Genomic DNA, 22,714 nt, shown 5'->3' with positions numbered 1-22,714 from the left:
TGCTTAAGGTGCTGTAAAGCACATGTAAGTAGGGTTACCACCTGCCCCACCTTGTGAGGGACAGTCCCTTTTTGGGTAGTTGTGTCCAGACCAAATATAATGCAATGGCAAATGTCCTGTGATTGTAGGAAATATGTCCCATATTTCATGTAACAGTTGCATAAAACAGTTATTTATGTAAAATACTCAAAGTTACAAGAAACAGATGAAGCAAACAAACCGCTACAACAATAAGTGTTCATTTAGGCAAATAAGTAAAGTTCTAAGCTTTGTAATGACCATGGGTATGTGTCGGCCTGTAAAGTCTGATGTGTGCCCCGAAAATGCCCCGCTTTGGCCATATGAAAAGGTGGCAACCTGAGATGTAAGTGGGTATGCAAGCGTGTATGCGCGATGGTAGGTGGCGGTGATTCAACGGTATGGGAAATGTAAATGAGCATGTAGGTGTATATGCATGTGTATGTACAGACCGATATATATATATATATATATATATATATATATATATATATATATATATATATATATATACACACACACACATACACACACACACACATACATATATATATATATATATATATATATATATATATATATATATATATATATATATATATATAGAGAGAGAGAGAGAGATATGAAGAATGAACATGGTCACAATATAGGAAATCCCCATAATAGTTAGTGCTGTTATATATCAGGATGGCCCTCTCCCCTTGCTAAGTCTGACTTTCAACTAGGTACAGGGCAGTCCCAGTTCCCAGTCGGACAAGCCTAAACCAGGAAGACCATATGAATACTCTGACAATCGAACACACATATGTGCCAGGACTATAGGCTGTAGAGGTCTGAATATCCTCGGAGTGAGTCAACATACGGCACGAGTCCAGAGCAGTAGGGAATAGGGAATGGCACATATGTAGTAGTGCGTTTTTCCCAACAGGTAAATGGATGCCTGCTGTGTAAGTGAAGTGATGAGGCGTGTGTTCGGGTAACTATGCACCATGGGTATAGATAAAAATGAGGCAGAACACCAATAATGTAGTGGTTAGAGCATCCGCCTAACGAAAAGGCATTCACGGTTCAAGGTCGACAATAGCACCTATCATTTTCCTTGTGGAATAAATATTGCTCTGCTGTAAAGCCAACATTTAAACATGCAAAGGTGAATGTTTGTATCGCATGGGACTATTAACCAGATCCTTTCAATCAAAGTGGTATTGTCATAATGTATAAGGCACAAATAAGCATAAATAAGCGACAGTAAACATATGTAACGCACAGTAAGCATAAGCGAGTGCGCCTGTGCGGGTCATAGAAAATGTATGTTTGTATGTACAGATGTAATATGTATATATATATATATATATATATATATATATATATATATATATATATATATATATATATATATATATACACACACACACACACACACACACACACACACACACATACACATATATGTGTGTATAGATATATATCTACATACATGAGAAATATATATATATATATATATATATATATATATATATATATATATATATATATATATATATATATATAAATAAATATATAAAGAATGGACATTGTAAAAGTAAAGCATACACAAGGGATGTGAAGGGAATCAAGAGCAATGTTGGAATTATAAAGTGCTTTCAGCTATGTCATAAAAAGCTGCCCAGGAGTGAGCAGAGCACCGCTACTCACACCACAGGCAGGGTATTACCAGTGGGAGTAACATCGTTGAAATGCTAGGTCTACTTTACACACAGACAGAATGTAGTCCCTTGCTGGGACCTCCAAAAATTGGAAAGTGCAAATGGCTGTATACCGTAACCCCAGGAAAGGCATGTATGTGCAAATATACATGGCGGGAGACCCTGTGAATACACGAGGTGGGACAGAATGTGTGTAGGGCCCCAAAAGCTCTGGAGAGGGAAATGTGTAAAGGTGTGTCATGACTGCGACAACAAGTGGATAATGCATGTTACGCATGTAAATTTAACACGGGTGGGGTGGAGGAACTATGGGTATGCAATTATGGATTCAGGCATGCCAGGTTTGGATGGGCCAGTTCTAATAGACTGCCCCATGGAGGTCAGCTTGGTCGTAATAGTTATATATTCATACTCACATGCAGACAACAATATACGGTGACGTACAAATTCTGTAACACATGCATTCCATTTGTTGACATAAATAATAGGAATGTACCCATACAAACATCGACAGTACATGGAATAATAGACTGTGCAGAAGAGGGATGGGTCGAATCACACTATCACATTCCAATTACCATAGGTAATCCGTACATGAACATATAGCGACATCTGTCCACTGTATAACGTGCTACATACCGATTACAAGATAATTGGAGTGTGATGGTATTATAATAAATTAGGCACTAGTATGCTGATGAAGCTTCTAAACACCATTACGCATGTGTAAGTGCATATGAGGGGGGAATGTATTGACACACTGATGTACATATATATTAAAACAAAAAAGGGGCCAGCACCAGGAAATTGAAGCAGAGAATTTTTATTGTTACCAGACCGGTTTCAGCATATAGCTTTCCTCAGTGGTATAACCACTGAGGAAAGCTATATGCTGAAACCGGTCTGGTAACAATAAAAATTCTCTGCTTCAATTTCCTGGTGCTGGCCCCTTTTTGTTTTCATATAGTTACTTTGTCCTGTGCATCTACCGTACTTGCTAGCTTCTCCTTTGTTTGCAGTACATATATATTATCACACACACACACACATACATATATATATATATATATATATATATATATATATATATATATATATATATATAGATATATATAAAAAACGGCAAGATATGAATATACATGTATGAATACATATGCAGATATGTCTGTATATATTAATGTAAATATATATATATATATATGTATATATATATATATATATATATATATATATATATATATATATATATATATATATGTTACAGTGAAATACACATGTATATACCTAGGTTATGTTACAGCAGTTATGGGTAACATGTTAAGACCGGGCATATGTTGGTGGGAGGTCCACTCAACAAATGTCTACTTACCACCCCCCCACCTAGGCCAGTGAGACATACAGACATGCAATAAAGTTAAATACAACACTGGTTCCCAGACCACCATCAGGAAACTACCAGTGGGAGAGATCTACAAGGTCTACACTTTAAACATTGACAGCGACGTCCCTTGCGGGACACCAAAAATTTGGTACTTCCAACCAGTGGGGCAACACAATTATGACCAGGATGTAGCTGTACACGGAACAGTAGGTTGTGCAAGCCTGATAACACATGGGTTGACACAACGTATGATATGTGTCCCGACACGGGGAGACTGGGCAGTGTGTAGAGGTGTGTTCATATCCCACCTGCATCCACCTGTGTCCACAGTAAGGATGAGTGCTGTAGAGTAGTGGCAGGTGGGGGAACTATGGGTATGCAATTATGGATCCAGGTGTCCCAGGGTTGGATGGGCCAGTTCTAATGGACCACCCCGTGGAGATCAGCTAGGTTGTAATAGGTATATATGCATACTCACATGCAGACAACAATATATGTTGAAGTACAAATTCTGTAACACATGCATTCCATTTGCTGACATAAATAATATGAATGTGCCCGTACAAACATCGACAGTAGATGGAATAATAGGCTGTGCAGAAGAGGGAAGGTTCGAATCACACTATCACATTCCAATTACTATCGCTATTCTGTACATGAACATATAGCGACATCTGTCCGCTGTATAAAGTGCTACATACCGATTACAAGATAACTGGAGTGTGTCAGCGTTATAATGAATAAGGCACTAGTATGCTGGTGAAGCTTATAAAAACCATTACGCATGTGTAAGTGCGTATGAGCGGGGAATGTATTGACACACTGATGTACATATATATAATTTTATATATATATATATATATATATATATATATATATATATATATATAAATATATATACACACACATACACACACACACACACACATATATATATATATATATATAACAGCAAGATATGAATATACATGTATGAATACATATGCAGATATGTCTGTATATATTAATGTAAATATATATATATATATATATATATATATATATATATATATATATATATATGTTACAGTAAATATACACATGCTAGAAAAATGTGTATTTGAATATATGAGAAATGCTAGTTTAAAAGCAAAGTAATATATAATGCATTTTATTCTATTAATCATATAACAGCACAGATTAATTCATGTGTAAATGTAAGTAGTTTTGAAACTGCAGTGTGGCTTGAAGCAAAGCTGATCTCTGACCCTGGCAGAATGCTAGCTTAGCAAGTTTTAATGTTTATGCTTTTCACAAGTGATTATCTGCTGGGTCAGGAAATTAAATGTGTGAAATAATGAAATCTTCTGCTCTTTCCTATTGGAATGATTTGGCCTTGTATATGTGTTACTAAGATAGCACGCAGCTGTGTGAGAAAGTGTAACAGAGAACAAAGACGTGTATTATAAGACTGAAGCTGCTATTGTATTTGAACTGATATGAAACCTTGAACAAGTAACTTTACAGTAAGACATTATGACTGACCAGCTGGATAGCAAGGCCGTATTGTATCTAGAGGAAAAGTTTTTTAAAATATACAGCATCAGCAGATTTAATGAATAAAGAACTGTAAGCTAAAGTGAAGTAGATGCCCTGTGACATATCACGTCAGTAAGGTGGGCATAGCTTAAATGTTAAATCTATATAAAATTGTGTGCTTCCTGTTTCATGTCAGACAAAATTCTGTACTTGTACGTTTTTTGCCTCCTGGTGTACACTAGTAAACTTTTGAATCTGAACCTCCTGTGTATTGAATTCTTAATTTTATTTAACAGTTTGGTCCTTCGCAGACGGAATTCCCTTGGTAAGCCGCAGATCAGAGCGTATCGGTGGTCAAACACTGCGCAGGAGAAGTTACCAAAATGGTTCTTCTTGAGTAAAAAGACCTCCGACTGAATTGTCGTGTGTAAAGAGGCTGGCCACTTTCTGATCTGTGGCCGAAAAGCGGAACTTGAACAGTTCAATACCGGAGGCTCAGGTAGGAAGAATTTGCCTTTTTTCTGTTTTAGATCAGGGACTAGGTTACAGTACAGTGTTGTCAAGATTTGTTTTGCAGATCAGGGACAAAAGGAAGTACTGTATATTTGGTCATAGATCAGGGTAACAGAATAAGGTAGGCAGTTATTCTAGATAAACTGTGAACAGGAACTGAGAACTTGATATCACGTGATAAAAAAAGGGTTACGTAACATTTTCTTTGACATGGGTAATCAGTGCACTAAAACCTTGCGAGATCCGCCCCTAACCGAAGACGCAAAATATATGCAATTACAACGTTCTGATAACGTTAGGTATTATACGAAATGGGTTAGTAAATATGAATTTGATGGTAAACTAGATAAAACTTCACTAGTTAAACTCCTTAAACAGCTTAAATCTGATGCGGGAGGTCAGGCAAAAAAGCAACGCCAACTAGGCATTCCTCAAGCACACAGGTGGATTGAAGAAGCAAATCGTAGAGAACAGAAGCTTAAAAATTCAAAAACATTATTTTTAGACAAAGAGGATAATAACTTGGTAATAGCAACAGCTCCTCCTCCTCCTCCCTTGCCCCCTCCCTTACCCTTTTCAGGATATGAAGTGAGTTGACAGGCTGGTCCGCCTCCGCGTTATCCTGAAGTTTCAGCAAGACCACAACCATTTGTTAGAGATCCTATTGAGACTAGGTCCCGAACACGTAAAACACATAGGGACACAGAATCATACCAAATAGAGAGAAATCTACAGGATGAGAGTGAGGAAAAAATATGCCCACTTATAGAAGTTCCAAATCCTCAGGCAGGACAGGAAGGGCAAGTTCCAACACTCTTATTATATAGACCATGGACACCGGAGGACAACTGGAAGGCTACTGAGGGAATCTCCCATCCGAAAGTTAATTTTATGAAATTTTTAGAAGATTTACAAGGCATGAGGTTGAGTTACCACTTGAATGGGGAAGAAGTGGAAAATGTAGTAAGACAAATTATAGGTCCAGATTGGCACATGATTTGTGGCACCTGGAATCCTCGTAATGCAGAGCTTAGACCACTCCCACATAGTGACGCAGAGTTAGACAACCGAGTGAAAGGTCTGACAGACCGAATCTCTGAGAAATGGAAACCCAGAGCAGGCTGGACTTGCATTAATCAATGCATACAACAGGAAAATGAGACAATAGATGGATATTATGCTAGATTATTAGAATGTTTTAATAATCATAGCGGTATGTCGGTTCCTGAGAACCAAATGAATGATTCCCCGTATGAACAACAATTAAAAATGCATTTTTGAAAGGTTGCATTGCACCTATTAGTAGCTTCATTACGAAGCATATGATAGACCATCGAACAGGGAGGCTACAAGCTTTACTCAAATACGCTAGACATGTTGAAAGACATTTTAATAGTAAAAAGAAAAAGAAGGCGCAAGTCTTCACTGCTGAAGACGGAGCTGAAGTATTTGTATTACAGTCAGGTAAAAAGGGCAAGAAGAATGCCCAGGGAAACAGTCTGACAAACGATCAGAAGATTTTGAAGAGAGGAAAAAGAGAGGTGAATGCTTCAAGTGCGGGAAAAAGGGACATCTAGCAAGGGATTGTAGACAAAACAAAAAGGTAATCACAGAAGATAAAGGAGATGAGGACTGACTATATGATAGTGAGGATACATCATGAGAAAGTCAGAAATCATCAGGAAAAGTTAATAAACGAAAAGCAAATGTAAATGTGATAGAAGGAGTAGAGGAAGTGCAAGTAGATATGGAGAATGAAGAAAGTAAAATTTTGGACTTAGCATTATTGAGCTTAGAGCTCTACTTAGCAGATACGAAACCGGAAGTTACACTTCTGGTGGAGGGAAGGGAAGTCAAATTCCTGTGTGACTCAGGAGCGTCACGGACGTTGATACACCCCTCCAAGTTACCAGAACATTCAGAATCACCTGATTATATACTAGTAAAAGCCGCAAATGGACAGATATACAGGGAACCGCTTTCCCATGATATAGCAATAACTGATCCTGTTTCAGGTATGACCCAGAGAAGTAAAATTGTTATTTCTGCAAAGTGTCCAGTAAATCTATTGGGCAGGGACCTTATGCAGATATTTGGCATAGCAGTAGTTCCAACTGTACAAGGTATGGAGGCACAGAGACAAATGGATACCTTTGTAGTGCAACCAGAGGGTGAAACTTTTCTGGTACAGCCAGGACCTAGTCATGACTGGTCCAGGGGCAGTAACCGAGGAACTGATGAATGTAGTCTTCAGTAAAGCCCTCTCCCTTGACACTGATCAACAGCAGTTGTTACACTGTACTCTATACTACTGTACAACACCAGGACCTGATAGAGAGTATGAACAAGAATTGTTTAGAAATCGTGCAACTAGATTAGTTTTGCGTACTTTATACTGGGATACTGAGGGGAACAGTGTAGTTAGCTGTTCATTACCTCAAGAATTCATTGCATTGTATAGATCAAATCGGCTACCACATGTCAGCTTGACAAAGAACTAAAGTGTCAAATGGGCAGATTTAGGAGAAAAAGTAACAAGATGGGAGAAACAAACTGATTTAGAACTATCAGAACAAGGGATACAAAAACAAAAACTGAATTGGTTGACACAGACACATCCAGCTGTATACTTGCAATCTAGCGAGGACAGCTGATTAGCATTATTATTATTAGAAGAAGAAAAGGCTTTATGTGAAATTCCAACAACTCTTTGGTCAACAGGCAAGTCAGATGTAGGACTTATTCGAACAGCAGGACCAGTTACAATTACCCCAAAGTCAGCTTTTAGACCACAGAAAAGACAATACCCTTTGAGAAAGGATGCAGAAATAGGAATTAAGCCTATAATAGCAGCATTACTCAAAGAAGGAGTACTGGTAGAATCTCCTGATTCACCATGTGATACACCCCTATTTCCTGTTAAAAAAGCAAACGGGGAATGGCGGATGGTACAAGATTTACAAGCTGTAAACAATGCAGTAATACCTAGAGCACATAAAATGCCAGACCCACATACCTTGTTAAATGATTTAGAACCACAACAGAAGTATTTCTCTGTGGTAGATATCAGCAATGCTTTCTTTTCAATACCTATACATCCTGATAGTCAATATTGGTTTGCATTTACATTTCAGGGTAAAAGGTATACGTATACTCGACTACCACAGGGATATTGTGAGAGTCCAACAATATTTGCACAAGAAATGGCTAGCAACCTGGCAGGGTTTACCCCACCGTGAGGTAGTCAAATTCTACTTTATGTAGATGACATCTTGCTAGCAGCCCCCACCCAGCAACAGTGCAGGGAGGATACTGTAGCATTATTGAAATTTTTAGCAACACAAGGACACAAAGTAAACAAAAGTAAGTTACAACTTTGGAGAAAACAAGTTAGATACCTAGGATATGTAATATCCAATGAAGGTAGAATACTAGATGAGGAAAGAAAAACAGCAATTTTGTAAGCATCCAAACCAACAACCAAGAAAGAAATGATGTCTTTCTTAGGTACAACTAATTTTTGTCGGAGCTGGATACCAAATTTTGCTTTGGAATCTGCTCCACTGACTGATTTGATATATAAGACACCAATGGCAGCACAAGATATCTTACAATGGACAACCGAAGCAGAAACGGCTTTCTGCAGATTGAAGCAGTTGATAGCTTCTTCATTAGTTTTAGGACTTCCAAATTATCACAAACGTTTTTTTCAGACCGTGGATTGTAAGCAAGGATATATGACGTCAGTATTGACACAACATGGGGACAAGCAACGCCCCATAGCCTACTATTCATCACAGTTAGACCCAGTGGCGCGATCTTTGCCTCACTTTGTACAAGCAGTAGTTGCAGCTGCAATGGCAGTACAGGCTTCGGCGTCAGTGGTGTTATTCCACCCTCTCACATTGAGAGTGCCTCATGCAGTTGCAATAATTTTACTGCAAGAGAAAGTGGCATACCTTTCTCCTGCTAGACATCTTTCATGTATGACTATACTGCTGAGCCAACCTCATATGACAATTGAATGATGTACGACATTGAATCCATCAACATTACTTCCAACTCCTGCGGAGGGCACACCACACAGCTGCCTGCAGGAAATTGAACAGTTAGCTTTACCTAGACAAGATCTTACAGATATGCCCTTGGATAATGCTGAGGTGACATATTACGTGGACGGCTCATGCAGAAGGGGTCCTACAGGGAAGAATCTGGTGGGGTATGCAGTAGTTACAGACACTGAAATTTTAGAAGCTCAGTCCTTACCACACAACTTATCTGCACAAGCAGCAGAATTAATAGCTTTGACGAGGGCATGTACTTTAGCAAAAAACAAGTGTGTGAACATATATACTGATAGTCAGTATGCTTTTTCTACAGTACATGTATTTGCACAACAATGGAAAAATAGAGGAATGATAACATCTAGTGGAAAACCTATTAATCATGCACAATTTATTTTGGAGTTATTAGAATCTATTCAGTTACCTACCAAAGTAGCTATTTGTAAATGTGTAGCTCATACAAAACAGCAGGATAAGATTTCAAAAGGCAATGCACCAGCTGATGCAGCTGCAAAGCAAGCAGCCTCAGACTCAGAAACTGTACTTTTAAATGAGGAATTACAACCCTCAGCGATTTTAGATTTAGACATATTAAAAACAATGCAGACGCTTACTACAAAAGCAGAAAAACAAAAATGGGTAAAACGAGGTGCAATTCTTGAGAATGGACTGTACATTTCCAAAGAAAGAAAACCGATATTGCCGTCTAATTTATTTAGATATGCAGCTTTGTTGAGCTATGGGCAGTGCCATGTCTCAACAGGGGGGATGGTACAGTTAGTAAACCGAATATTCCAAACATATGGATACACAAACTACACAAAAAAATTTTGTGCAGCTTGTCATACTTGTAACAAGCATCACGCACAAGGAGCATTTAAAACCAAGCAAGGAAGTTTTCCTATACCACCATACCCATTCCATACTATTTGTATGGATTTCATAGAATTGAATAAATGTGAAGGGAAAAAGTTTTGTTTAGTTATTGTAGACATGTTTTCTAAATGGGTGGAAGCTTTTCCAACTAAAAACCCGGATGCAGCAACAGTGGCAAAAGCCCTGATAAAAGAAGTAATCCCTAGATTTGGCATTCCGGAAAGGATTTATAGTGACAATGGCACACATTTTGTGAATCAGACGATTCACCAGCTTGGGAGATTTTTTGGTATCTCCTTAAAGAACCATTGTGCTTACCACCCACAGTCAGCAGGACTGGTGGAAAGGTACAATGGTACCTTAAAAAACAAACTTAGGAAGCTAGTAGAGGAGACCCAAAAGAATTGGATATACTGTCTGCCTTCAGCACTGCTGAGTATGAGGACGGTTCCAAATGTAAAGGATTTGACTCCCTTTGAAATGGTTTTTGGGAGAGCATATTATGTGCCTCAGTGGAAAGCTCTCATGCCTGCAGAGCAAGAGGCTGACAGTTCATTAGCTAGTTATATGAGGAAACTGTTAACAAATAAATCTGTTTTGCAGTTTAACTCTTTTTCAGATAAGGCACAGACCAGACCGGTGGAAGCAGTCTTGGCCCCAGGGTCGTGGATCTGGCTGAAAGTGACAAAAAGGAAGAATTGGGTGAGTCCAAAGTGGGAGGGACCATACCAGGTTCTGTTGGCAATGCCTACTGCAGTTAGAGTGGCTGAGAGGACGTCCTGGGTTCATTTGACGCATTGTAAACCGGTAAAGAACTTTCAACTTGATAAAAACTTTGTGACTGATACACAACCAGACCGAGATGGCCAAAAACAAAGCGAATAGAAATTTAGATCAACCCCAGAGATGTTGCATAATCATTTTGTGGAGTGTACATTTATTGACTGTAATTGTGACAATTTTCCTCTTGCTGTGGTTTATCCTACACACAACGTCACAAGTGAAAGTGGGAAGGCGTGATGAAACGTCTATAGACTGGCATCCAAATTTTAACACATACCTAGCCATGAAACGTGTATATGCAGAGACTATGAACATTTCAAATTGCTGGGTTTGTACAGCTATACCAACAGCATATGGAGGACTGATAATGTCCGCTGTCCCTTTGGGGATAAATGAGACTTGGGAAAATTTACTTTTCGATACAGGAACAGTGAGATCACAGGACAAAATAGCTTTATTTTTACCTGTCACACAAAAAGGAATTGTATGTTTTTTTCAAAAATGACACCCTCCAGGTGGGCTGGAGCAATTGTAATATAACCATATCTTACCGATGTTATATTAAGAATAGTAATGGCAATACTTTTTGCAATACTAATTATGACTCGTATTTGAACTCATTGAAAACAACTATGAATGACATTCAAAAAATCCAGTTCTGTTTAAACAATTGTCAGTTTTAGATCAAAAAATGTTTCATGCAGGGCTGATGCGTATTAGTACTAAAGTAGAAAACTGTTATTTTATTTGTGGGAAAAAGGCATATAAATGGTTAGCTGAGAATTGGTCCGGCAGTTGTTTTTTGGGTTACTTGGTTCCGGCAATAAGACATACTGCAGAATTACCTTTGGGTAAGATACGAAATGTAAGAGAAGCAGCCCGAAAACCCAAAGGTCCAGTTAAAAAACCTGTGAATCCAGTTGGAAAAATCAAAGCTGGCTGAAAAGACCACAATTCAGTAAAAGACAAAAGCGAATTGACTTATATGGACTTGAGTGACAGTGTTATATCCTGGGCAGGAATATTCCCAGCCTATGGAGCAGTCAAATCGATCTGGGAGCTGAGGAAGTTGTCTAAACTTCTCGAAGTAATGAGTAATGCAACTTTTTCCACCCTAGAACTGGTGACTGATGAACTGAATGCAATGAGAACTGTAGTGCTACAAAATTGGATGGCTCTTGACTTCACCCTAGTGGCGAGAGGTGGTACATGCGCGCTTATCAACGAAGAATGCTGTGCTTATATTCCTGACAATCGTCATGAGATTAATAACCACCTAGAGGTAATTCAGCAAGTATCAGCCATGACTGAACCAGGCCCAAACCCACTGACGGACTTTTTCCAGAATCTATTTGGGGGGTGGGGTTCCATCCTAATGAATATTCTGATTGCCATTTGTGTGGGTATACTCCTAATAGGAGCATGTGTTTGCTGTGGAATTCCCTGCATGAAAAGATTAATCAAAGATTTAATTGATGTATCTGTTACTGAAACTTTTTCCCAAGATATCGAGATTGAAAGATTGATCTCAGATGACGCTTTTTCTGAAGTATAGATTGAATGACTCACCTAGCTGAAAATCCTGAGTGGAAAAGGCTAGGAGATGAAATGACACTATGCATACTTCAAAATAGAATAAAAAGTATTAATAGGGGGGAAAATGTTAGAAAATGTGTATTTGAATATATGAGAAATGCTAGTTTAAAAGCAAAGTAGTATATAATGCATTTTATTCTTTTAATCATATAACAGCACAGATTAATTCATGTGTAAATGTAAGTAGTTTTGAAACTGCAGTGTGGCTTGAAGCAAAGCTGATATCTGACCCTGGCAGAATGCTAGCTTAGCAAGTTTTAATGTTTATGCTTTTCACAAGTGATTATCTGCTGGGTCAGGAAATTAAATGTGTGAAATAATGAAATCTTCTGCTCTTTCCTGTTGGAATGATTTGGCCTTCTATATGTGTTACTAAGATAGCGCACAGCTGTGTGAAAAAGTGTAACAGTGAACAAAGACGTGTATTAAAAGACTGAAGCTGCTATTGTATTCGAACTGATATGAAACTTTGAACAAGTAACTTTACAGAAAGACATTATGACTGACCAGCTGGATAGCAAGGCAGTATTGTATCTAGAGGAAAAGTTTTTTTAAAATATACAGCATCAGCAGATTTAATGAATAAAGAACTGTAAGCTAAAGTGATGTAGATGCCCTGTGACATATCACGTCAGTAAGGTGGGCATAGCTTAAATGTTAAACCTATATAAAATTGTGTGCTTCCTGTTTCATGTCAGACAAAATTCTGTACTTGTACATTTTTTGCCTCCTGGTGTACACTAGTAAACTTTTGAATCTGAACCTCCTGTGTATTGAATTCTTAATTTTATTTAACAACATGTATATACCTAGGTTATGTTACAGCAGTTACGGGTAGCATGTTTGGACTGGGCATATGTTGGTGGGAGGTCCACTCAACAAACGCCTACTTATTACCCCCCAGGCTGGTGAGACATACACGCAATAAATGTAAATACAACACTGCTTCCCAGACCAATAGCAGGAAACTACCAGTGGGAGAGATCTACAAGGTCTACACTTTAAACATGGACAGCGATATCCCTTTCTGGACACTAAAAATTTGGTACCTTCAACCAATGGGGAAACACCATTATGACCACAATGTAGCTGTACACAGAACAGTAGGTTGTGCAAGCCTGATAACACATGGGCTGACACAATGTACGACATGTGTCCTGACACGAGGAGAGTGGGCAGTGGGTAGGGGTGTATTCATATCCCACCTGCATCCACCTGCGCCTACAGTAAGGATGAGTGCTGTAGAGTAGTGGCAGGTGGGGGATCTATGGGTATGTGATTATGGGGCTAGGCGTGCAGGTGTTGAGTGGCAGGCACATATTAGGACCGCCCTGTGGGTGTAAGTAATATTCCAATGTGGGTATAGCAGACGCCCATACCTCCCAAACTGTAAGAGCGCACCTACTGGACAGTCTGAAAACCATTGGGGGTATACATAGGGACCATATAATTGAACTGTCTCCGATTACCAGGGACGTCCATGATTACGAATCAGAATCTTAACACAGTCTCAACTAAACCATCCTAGAACTAATGATATTAGGAGGAAAGGTGGCGGAATACACGTAATGAATAATGACAAAATGTAAGAGTCACAAACTGCATGCACCTCAGACAATGTGTATGAATACATATGTGCTCTGTGTCCATCAGTGTGTCAGGTTAATAGCACCAACCTTCTAAATGTGTCCCTGAGGTCGTTATGCAGTGTCCCTGATTCAGTGTTTATTCTTCCCCATTTATATGAGAGGTCTGATAGTGAGAGAAAGTGCATGTTCCGCAGATTACCTTAGAAAGTTAATAGAATAATAGGTTTGGGGTTATCACCTGTCCACCTTTGTGAGGGACACTCCCCTGTGGGCAGTTGTGTCCTGCATAATAACTGTAATTAAGGCAAATGTCCTGTGATTTAGGGCAAAGACTACCTATACTGTCTGTAGTAGTAGGATAAAACAATTATGTTCCTCTGAAACACCTAAATGTTATAGGTAACTGTATAAGCAACTATAATGCTAAAAGAGTAACCTATTATTTAGGTGAAACTGTGAAGTACACCCCTTTCTACTGGCTGTGGGTGTGTTGCCCTGTAAAGTCTGATGTCTCTACATACAGGTCCTATAGGGGTGCCACCTTTCCAAATGGCCAGAGTGGGACATGTTCTGTAGAAATGTCAGACATTCCAGGACTAAACATACCTACAGCCATGCATAGTACAGGATTGCACTTATTTGCACAAATAAAACCTTAATCTAGTTGCATTTGAATTGCTTATGCTACTTCACATAACATATAGAAATGTCATATATAAAATAACTGTTGTATGCAATTATTAATGAAACATAGAATATAATAATGTCCTGTAATCTGGACATGTGCTATGTCTTGATTATTTTTGCACTGTCCCTTGCAAAGTGGGACAGGTGGTAACCCTAAAGTCCTACCTTGGCCAATTGAGAAGGTGGCAAACCTATAATAGGTATTCGGTAGTATGACCCGTCCGACAGATGTGGCTACCACAACCCAACTACTCATTTGTAATGCAGGGTCTCAGTTCCCATATATCAGCCAGATGGGAGCAGAGTGTATGCGGAACACACAAATATGATTAATTCACTGGACAGGCCGCTGATTCCATACAGTCGAACTCCATGCCATCGCCTAATGGGCAGCCATTCCCGATACTGTAGTTATGTAGTCCGATGTGATAGGCATTACAAGGTGGGAGCAGATTATAAGAGGAACACACAATTATGAATGATTCACTGGACAGGCCGCTGATTACGTACAGTCGAATGCCATGTGGTCGCCTAATGAGCAGCCATTCCTGATACTGTAGTCAGGAGTGGCCTTAGGTCAACTGGTGCCCTAGGCAGAGGGCACAATGGCACCCCCCACCACACCACCCAGTGCCCCCATCCTGGTCTACCTACACCAAATAAATACTGGTAAAATGCACCCACTAAAGCGGTGCCCTAGGTGGCTGCTTAGTTGGCCTATGCCTAAGGCCGGCTATGACTTTAGTCATGTAGTCCGATGTGATAGGCATCACAAGGTATGCCTAAGAGGAACACACGAATATGAATGATTCTCCGGACAGGCCACTAATTCCGTACAGTCGAACACCATGCTGTTGCCTAATAGGCAGCCATTTCCGATACTGTATTCATGTATTCTGATGTAATAGGCATCACAAGGTGGGAGCACATTGTATGAGGTACGCACAAATATGATTGTGTCACTGGACAGGCCGCTGATTCTGTACAGTCGAACGCGATGCCGTTGCCTAATGGGTGGCCAATCCCAATATGGGAGTCATGTACTACAATGTAATAGGTATCACAAGGTGATATTGTGGTCCTCGCTCACACCCAGGGGTGTGAGTGACAGATGCAAGCACTAATTCCAGTGCATTAGCAAGTGCGGGATTGAGCGGGTGTAAGCGTGTTTGGCTACCAGTATGTGAGTATTGCATTGGTTAAGCAATGTAGAGGCTAATCGAGCGTATGAGGATGTAAAAAGAAGATATCATACAGTGCAGTCATTCAACATTATAGGAATGTATCCCATCATGTAGATATACATGTGAGTTTTTATGTCCAGCATATAGGTACATACATATATAGAGATGTATCAGGGACATACCATGTGGCAACAAAGCATTACAAATGAATGAAATGGGAAACACCGGCGACACCTGTATTATGTAGTGGTGTTGCTCTATGTGATCACAAGACTCCCTCAGACAGACAATAGTTGTACATTGGCCATATACATCATTCTGTGCATGTAATGTACATTAGCACAACAGTACCTGTCCAATCATTATGTGTGAACAGTACTCCTGCATTGTGGTGTGTGCAACATCATCATCATGATAAAGGTAAATGGGGTTACCATAGAGGGACCGGTAGTGTTTTGTGTACAGTGGGGTCATCCTCCTCATGTGTACCTGGACCATATAGGAGTGATGTGCATACCAGGACCGTGCACCTGAGGGACAGTGGTGAGGATAACAGTAGTATGTTATGATGCATATTACAAGGGTTTCATGTATCTAGTGGGCATGTGTGTGTAATGGACAGCTATGTATAGGGCAGATGGTGTCCTAGGAGCCGAATGGCCCTATGTGTCCATTGGTGAGGGTCAGATGTTGGGAAAGGAGTGTAGGTATGGCTGTGGAGGATTGGTAGGAGCACAGAAATGACAGCATACAGGGTTGGTATATGACAGATGTGGTGGGGGGATACACCATGGATGGGGATGGGTCTTCGGCATTCAAAAGCCCGTGGGAACAGTGGGACAGAGGTCTCCAGCCATGGGCAACTGCCACTGCACCTACACAGCTGCAAAGGAGGCAGTGCTGGGGGCTATCCAGGAGGGGCAGCATCACCCTGTAAATGTGACACTCCACCCTTGAACTGGTGTATCTGGCTTCATAAATTCTTAGGGAGCCACCTATGCAACATATCCGGGACCGAACGACAGCAGATATGTACCAGTCTACTCCTGCTCCCAAGGGGGACATGCTCCATCCTCAGTGGTGGTACCACCAGAAGGTGGTGCAGAGCCAACAGAGGTTGATGTTGATGTCTGGGCCCCAGATGTGCTAGTGCCCGGTGCCATGGTCAGCTGAAGTGGGACAGGAGGATCTGCTGGGACCTACCAGCCCATTCAGCCTATGGTGTTGCATTTTAAACCCACATATGGCTTAGTGATAGATAACAGAATAGAAGATTACCTACGACAGTATGCATAGATATCCCCAGCAACCCAACACAACAGATGATATACATTTGCAGAGGGAGCACAACACATGCATATATACCGGATGGCAACTGTACAATGTGTAGTAGACGTGTGACCGCAGCTATGAACAGTTGCCCATCATTAGCTTGTCACTGGGAATCCCACACAGTGTCAGTCATACCACTGTCTCATGTGACACATGTCCAGTCAGGAATGCGATGGCAGTAACACATCCCTATCATCATTATCATCATGTACTGTCTGCAATCCCCACACCATGCTTCTGCTGTGCACAGAAGTATGTTCAATGTCTAACACAGGAAACAAATGGTTGCACTGACCTGTTCACAGATGGCCCTACAGATGGGGTTCCCTCATGAAGAGAGTACTGTCATGTCTGTATTTTAACATTCAGATTAGCCATTACCACACACATGTTAAACAGGCAGTAGTCTCAATGCAGCATAGCTACACTTACATGCTGTAGTTGTGTGGCACATCACCCTCCTGTCATTAGGCTATTTCCCACTGTTAAAAATGATTGAGGTACATCCAGATATCATCTGCGATGCTGTGTCAGAACACCACATCCAGGTACCACTCACAGTGACTGTCATGGCCAGATAATAACATGTTTCCCTAGATAGTGTACAGTGTTTATCATGTGGATGGCTATGGGAACACCATCACAGCTGTACCACATGCAATCAGCTAGAGGAGGACTGCAATAGGAGTAGAAAACATCGCCTGACCATTTTCATCAGTTACAATACAAATGCTGCTACTGTGCAGGTATACATCTTCCCATCCACCAGAGAGTGTGTGTGCGGGACAGGCAATGTACACCAGGGAAGGGCTTGGAGACTTAACCATAATCTGCCACATGCTGAATAGTACAGGGTCAAACCCCAGACTACTCATTACTATTACATGTGCATGACGTTACTACATGTGCCACAGATGTGGCATGTTGCAGTGCTGTAAGAACATGTGTGTAGGTGAGTGAGTGCCATCTGCAACATGTATAGTAGACATACATTAGATGTGGCACACATGTCAGTCCATGTGAAAGGATGCCATTGTCAACACAACCACACTCTAATGAACATGCAATGGCTAGGCCATGTGAAATTGCTTGACAACTGTTGGTATGCCAATGAGGTTTATACAGGGAGTGACTGTGGTTGGGAGCATCACAACCCACACACAGACACAGGGTGCCAGTACTGCCATGCAGGTATGCATTGCTCCATGGGTGTGCAGTGTTTGGCTGTGCAAGATGGCTGTACAAGGCTGGGTGAAGGGTAATTCTTGCCATTGCATCACCTGACAATGGTGTGCAGTGCAGGGGTGTAGTGTCTGCAATGTCCCACACAGATGGGTACTGCATTATCTGGCCTGACATCCTGGTTACCAATGTGTAGGGCCATAGCTTTGCAATGCATGCCATGTCTGTGTCTGATAGTCCATGCCTGGGATGTGCATGTCCCACAATACTGTACAGTGACATGTACAGGTGTACCTGGTTTGGCAGATACATGTAGTGTACACAGCCTGTTATACCCCGATATGCCAATACTGGCCTGGTGTGGCAAAACCTGCTTATAGTCAGCAGGTCAGCCCTGCACCTGCATGGATAGAATGGACAGGTATTCTGTGGAGTCAGTGGCATGGGTCCATACAGGGCACATGTGTAGAGCATTGTATGGCCTTAGTGGATCACATATGATGGCACCACATATGTTGCAGCCATTCAGTGTGGAACATAGTGAAGGAACAATGTCCGCATATATGTGCATATTGTACCGCTGTACAGGGTGCCATGTCCTCTGCAGGCCACTGCGGTCACATCATGCCTGCTATCTGTCCTTAATGTGCATGTTACTAGCAACATAGTGGGATATCCTAGGCAAGGTTGTATGTGCATGGCACATGGGTGCGGGAAATATACCGGGTACTAGAAGGGCTGCATACTTAGTTCACCAGCCCTTTTGCCAGATGTATGGGTATGGCTTGCCAACACAGTGCCATGGCTGACTGACAGCTGTACTCCTTGTGAGGTGGCCAATGTGTCATAAGATGGATACTATATAGGAAAACTACAAAACCCACTCCCAAATATGTCCAATGGTAAGACAATCACACCCACCTCTACACAGGCTCTGACAGACTAACACACACTTGCCATGTCCTGTATACAAACCCCTACCGTATCACACTGCAGCAACACGCATTTAGGGCATGTGCTACAGTGAATACTACAAAGCACTGTACTTATCTCATACAGGCAGACACGCACACACACACACACACACACACACACACACACACACACACACACACACACACACACACACACACTACAGCATTACGCAGTTACAGAACGTGCTACCGAGATTACTGGGACACAGCACTCCCAGAGGTGTATTTGTAGATGGGTGACATCATCGGCCTTGCTAACAGTGGGTATAAGAAATGTATGGAGTGTGGGCAGTCTAAAAGCAATTTAGAGTCCACCGGCAAATGGGGACAGACATGCACGCGCACGCCAGTGTCGGGTACGGAACACCTGCCTATTTACAGATTACTATTACAATACTACATACTTATAAATCGCACCACACAGACTACACATGTCAAGGCTGTCATTATAACCGTCTGGGAATGCTGACATCAACAGGGATGCAGGCAGTTAAGATGTACATACCTGTGAACATGTGTGTTTAAAGTAGAAATCCATCCTGACCTGGAGTATGCCCATCTGTGGAATGGATGACTACTACCACTATACAGGGTTACAATGGCCATGCCCATACACAGAGGCACATAACCGACACAAGGTGTCACTGGGCATCCTCACACACTTAGTAGCACAGGGCTGTTCGGAATGCACTATGTGTCCATTAACACAAGGATATACTGGGCATGCTCATACACTTAGTAGCACAGTGCTGGTCAGAATGCACTACTATGTGTCCGTCTACACAAGGATATACTGGGAATGCTCATACTCCTAGTAACACAGGGCTGACTGGGATGCACTCTGATGCTAAACACAGAGGGCCACAGTGGCCATGCTATTACAGGTAGATGTAAAGAACACATTGTAATGGGCTCTGGTGTTAGTAGTTGTCATTGTTAGCGGGAATGCTGCTCTACATATATTTGACACCGGTCTTTTACACAACATCAGCTGTCATTCTGAGCGACATGGCTGACAGTAGGCAGGACTTTGTCACATATCACATGCATCCATGATACAAGGGAGTGTGGATATTACCCAAGTCGCATCTGCCGACACAGTGCCATTCCAAGGCAAATGTTCTAAACACAGGTTAACTCCCTTACACCTGCAGGACAACTGCATTGTTTTCTTATGCTAACCAGGGCTAGATGTGTAGCGTCCATATTCACAATTGGCCACTGTAGATCCAACAATGGGGAGTACTGACATCTGTGCAGTGAGGAACACCTGGCTGATGTCTCTGTAGTGCACAATAGCACTACCACCATATACCTCAGAACCTAGCACTACCACCATATACCTCAGAACCAGACATGTGGGCCATAACACAGGTACGGACTGCTCCAGGTGGTGTACCCACATACATAAAGGCCACTCACACGTACTGACTGGTCCCCCCATGAAAGGCATCACAGATGAGCCATGTGCAGGACACAGTGTCACATGCTGCATTCTAGGATGTAAACTGCAGACACCACCATGCCCTCGGACCACCAACACGCAACCATACATGTTGCATGACAGATGAGTACACCGCCCTGTGACCCTTGACCTGTGTGCTGTACTAAGCTCTACATCAACTGTAGACAGTACACATGTAATGAAACAGTTGCATCATGTGTTATGCAATGCAATGATACCACTGTCTGTGACCAGGTCAGCTGTACACATACCAAGGGCCCTCGGTACTTTCCACCATTAGCAGATGTCTGTTGCTGTACACCAGTACACACCCTCATGTATGGATATGGCATACATGTACCTGCCCTGGGTATGTACATGCCCCATACACAACATACCTGTAAATAGTATATCTGTTGTAGTCCTTTGTGCAAAAATGTGGCTACAGCCATTATACACATGCACATGGAATGTAGGTCCATGGCTACTAAATGCTAACAGTACATAAGGTGTGATATCAATGTTGACAGAGGTAACATCCTCTCTGTACTGGTCACCCATCATATCATAGAACAGTCCATGTGTCATGTATGTTATTACACATATCCACCAATTGCAATACCTACAAACATGACCAAATGTCAGGATTGTAGGACGTACACACCTGTACAAGTAGTGTTGTGCATTCAGATAACATGTGTGTGCAGTTGCTGATGTATACATGTGGCATGTATCCTAGTACATCAGCAGCTGCAATGCAGCTTCAACATTGCCAACTATATATGGTGATATGCTGAATGTACAGAAAGATGTACCACAGGTATGGACAGATGTGTTGAAATAACTAAGTGGTGGGGCATTTTTGCAGACGAATGCTTGCTGTGCACAGCTCACAGGTGTGTCACAAGTGGTTATACAATACCCTGCGTAACCAGTAAGCAATGGTTTTGTTAACTGAAGGACATAACACACAACTTAGACAGCGGTCAGGGTGACAGCGAAGGTAAATTACTTGACACCTGTTAACAGATATGATGTCCTTAGTGCATATATCAGCACTGTTGGCACATGAAGCATCAGTACAGTTTGTAACATGTGCAATACTGCTGTACATCTAACATACATAACATGAGCTTGGCAGGTCTGAGATTCGCAGTACTGGCATGTGTGGTTGCGTGTGTGTCCATATATGTCATGTATTGTGGGGAATACATCTCAGTTGTTACTCACTCTCCTGTACACTAGTGTACACATCTGTACAGACTGCAATGTAGAAAGCAGGACATAGGCAGGGGCGTGTATCTCACATGTGAGATATCTGTATGTGCGTGACATAGGTGTATTAATTACTGAATGCCACAGTGTATGATGTAGGGTTGATTGGTCCCTGGGGTGATAATGTATGTTACCATACTGAACTGATAAGACCCCTCCCACCATCCAGGTGATGCATGCAACTATCCGTGTTGATGGCCACGATCTTAGGCCGTACTGACTACCTGTAAATGTGTATTCTCTGTGGCATGTCATGTAGGTGCGCAGTACTGTAATTATGATTTGCACATAGGCAGGGGTCCTCATTCCACCAGTAGCAACTGTGTGCGAGTGTGTGTTACTGTGTCGGTGAAGCTGTGAGTGTGTGTGTGTGTGTGTGTGTGTGTGTGTGTGTGTGTGTGTGTGTGTGTGTGTGTGTGTGTGTGTGTGTGTGTGTGTGTGTGTGTGTGTGTGTGTGTGTGTGTGTGTGTGTGTGTGTGTGTGTGTCTGTGTGTGTGTTACAGTGTCATTGAATACATGTGTGTCAATACCTGTGTGTGTGGGTGCAGTTGTGTGTTGGCATCCTGTCATGGGAACGTGTATTACTGATTCC

This window comes from Protopterus annectens, chromosome 1.part2 (genome assembly GCF_019279795.1).
Source record: "Protopterus annectens isolate FY-2018-M chromosome 1.part2, PAN1.0, whole genome shotgun sequence".
NCBI lineage: Eukaryota > Metazoa > Chordata > Ceratodontiformes > Protopteridae > Protopterus > Protopterus annectens.
Note: the sequence above shows the minus strand (reverse complement) of the source record.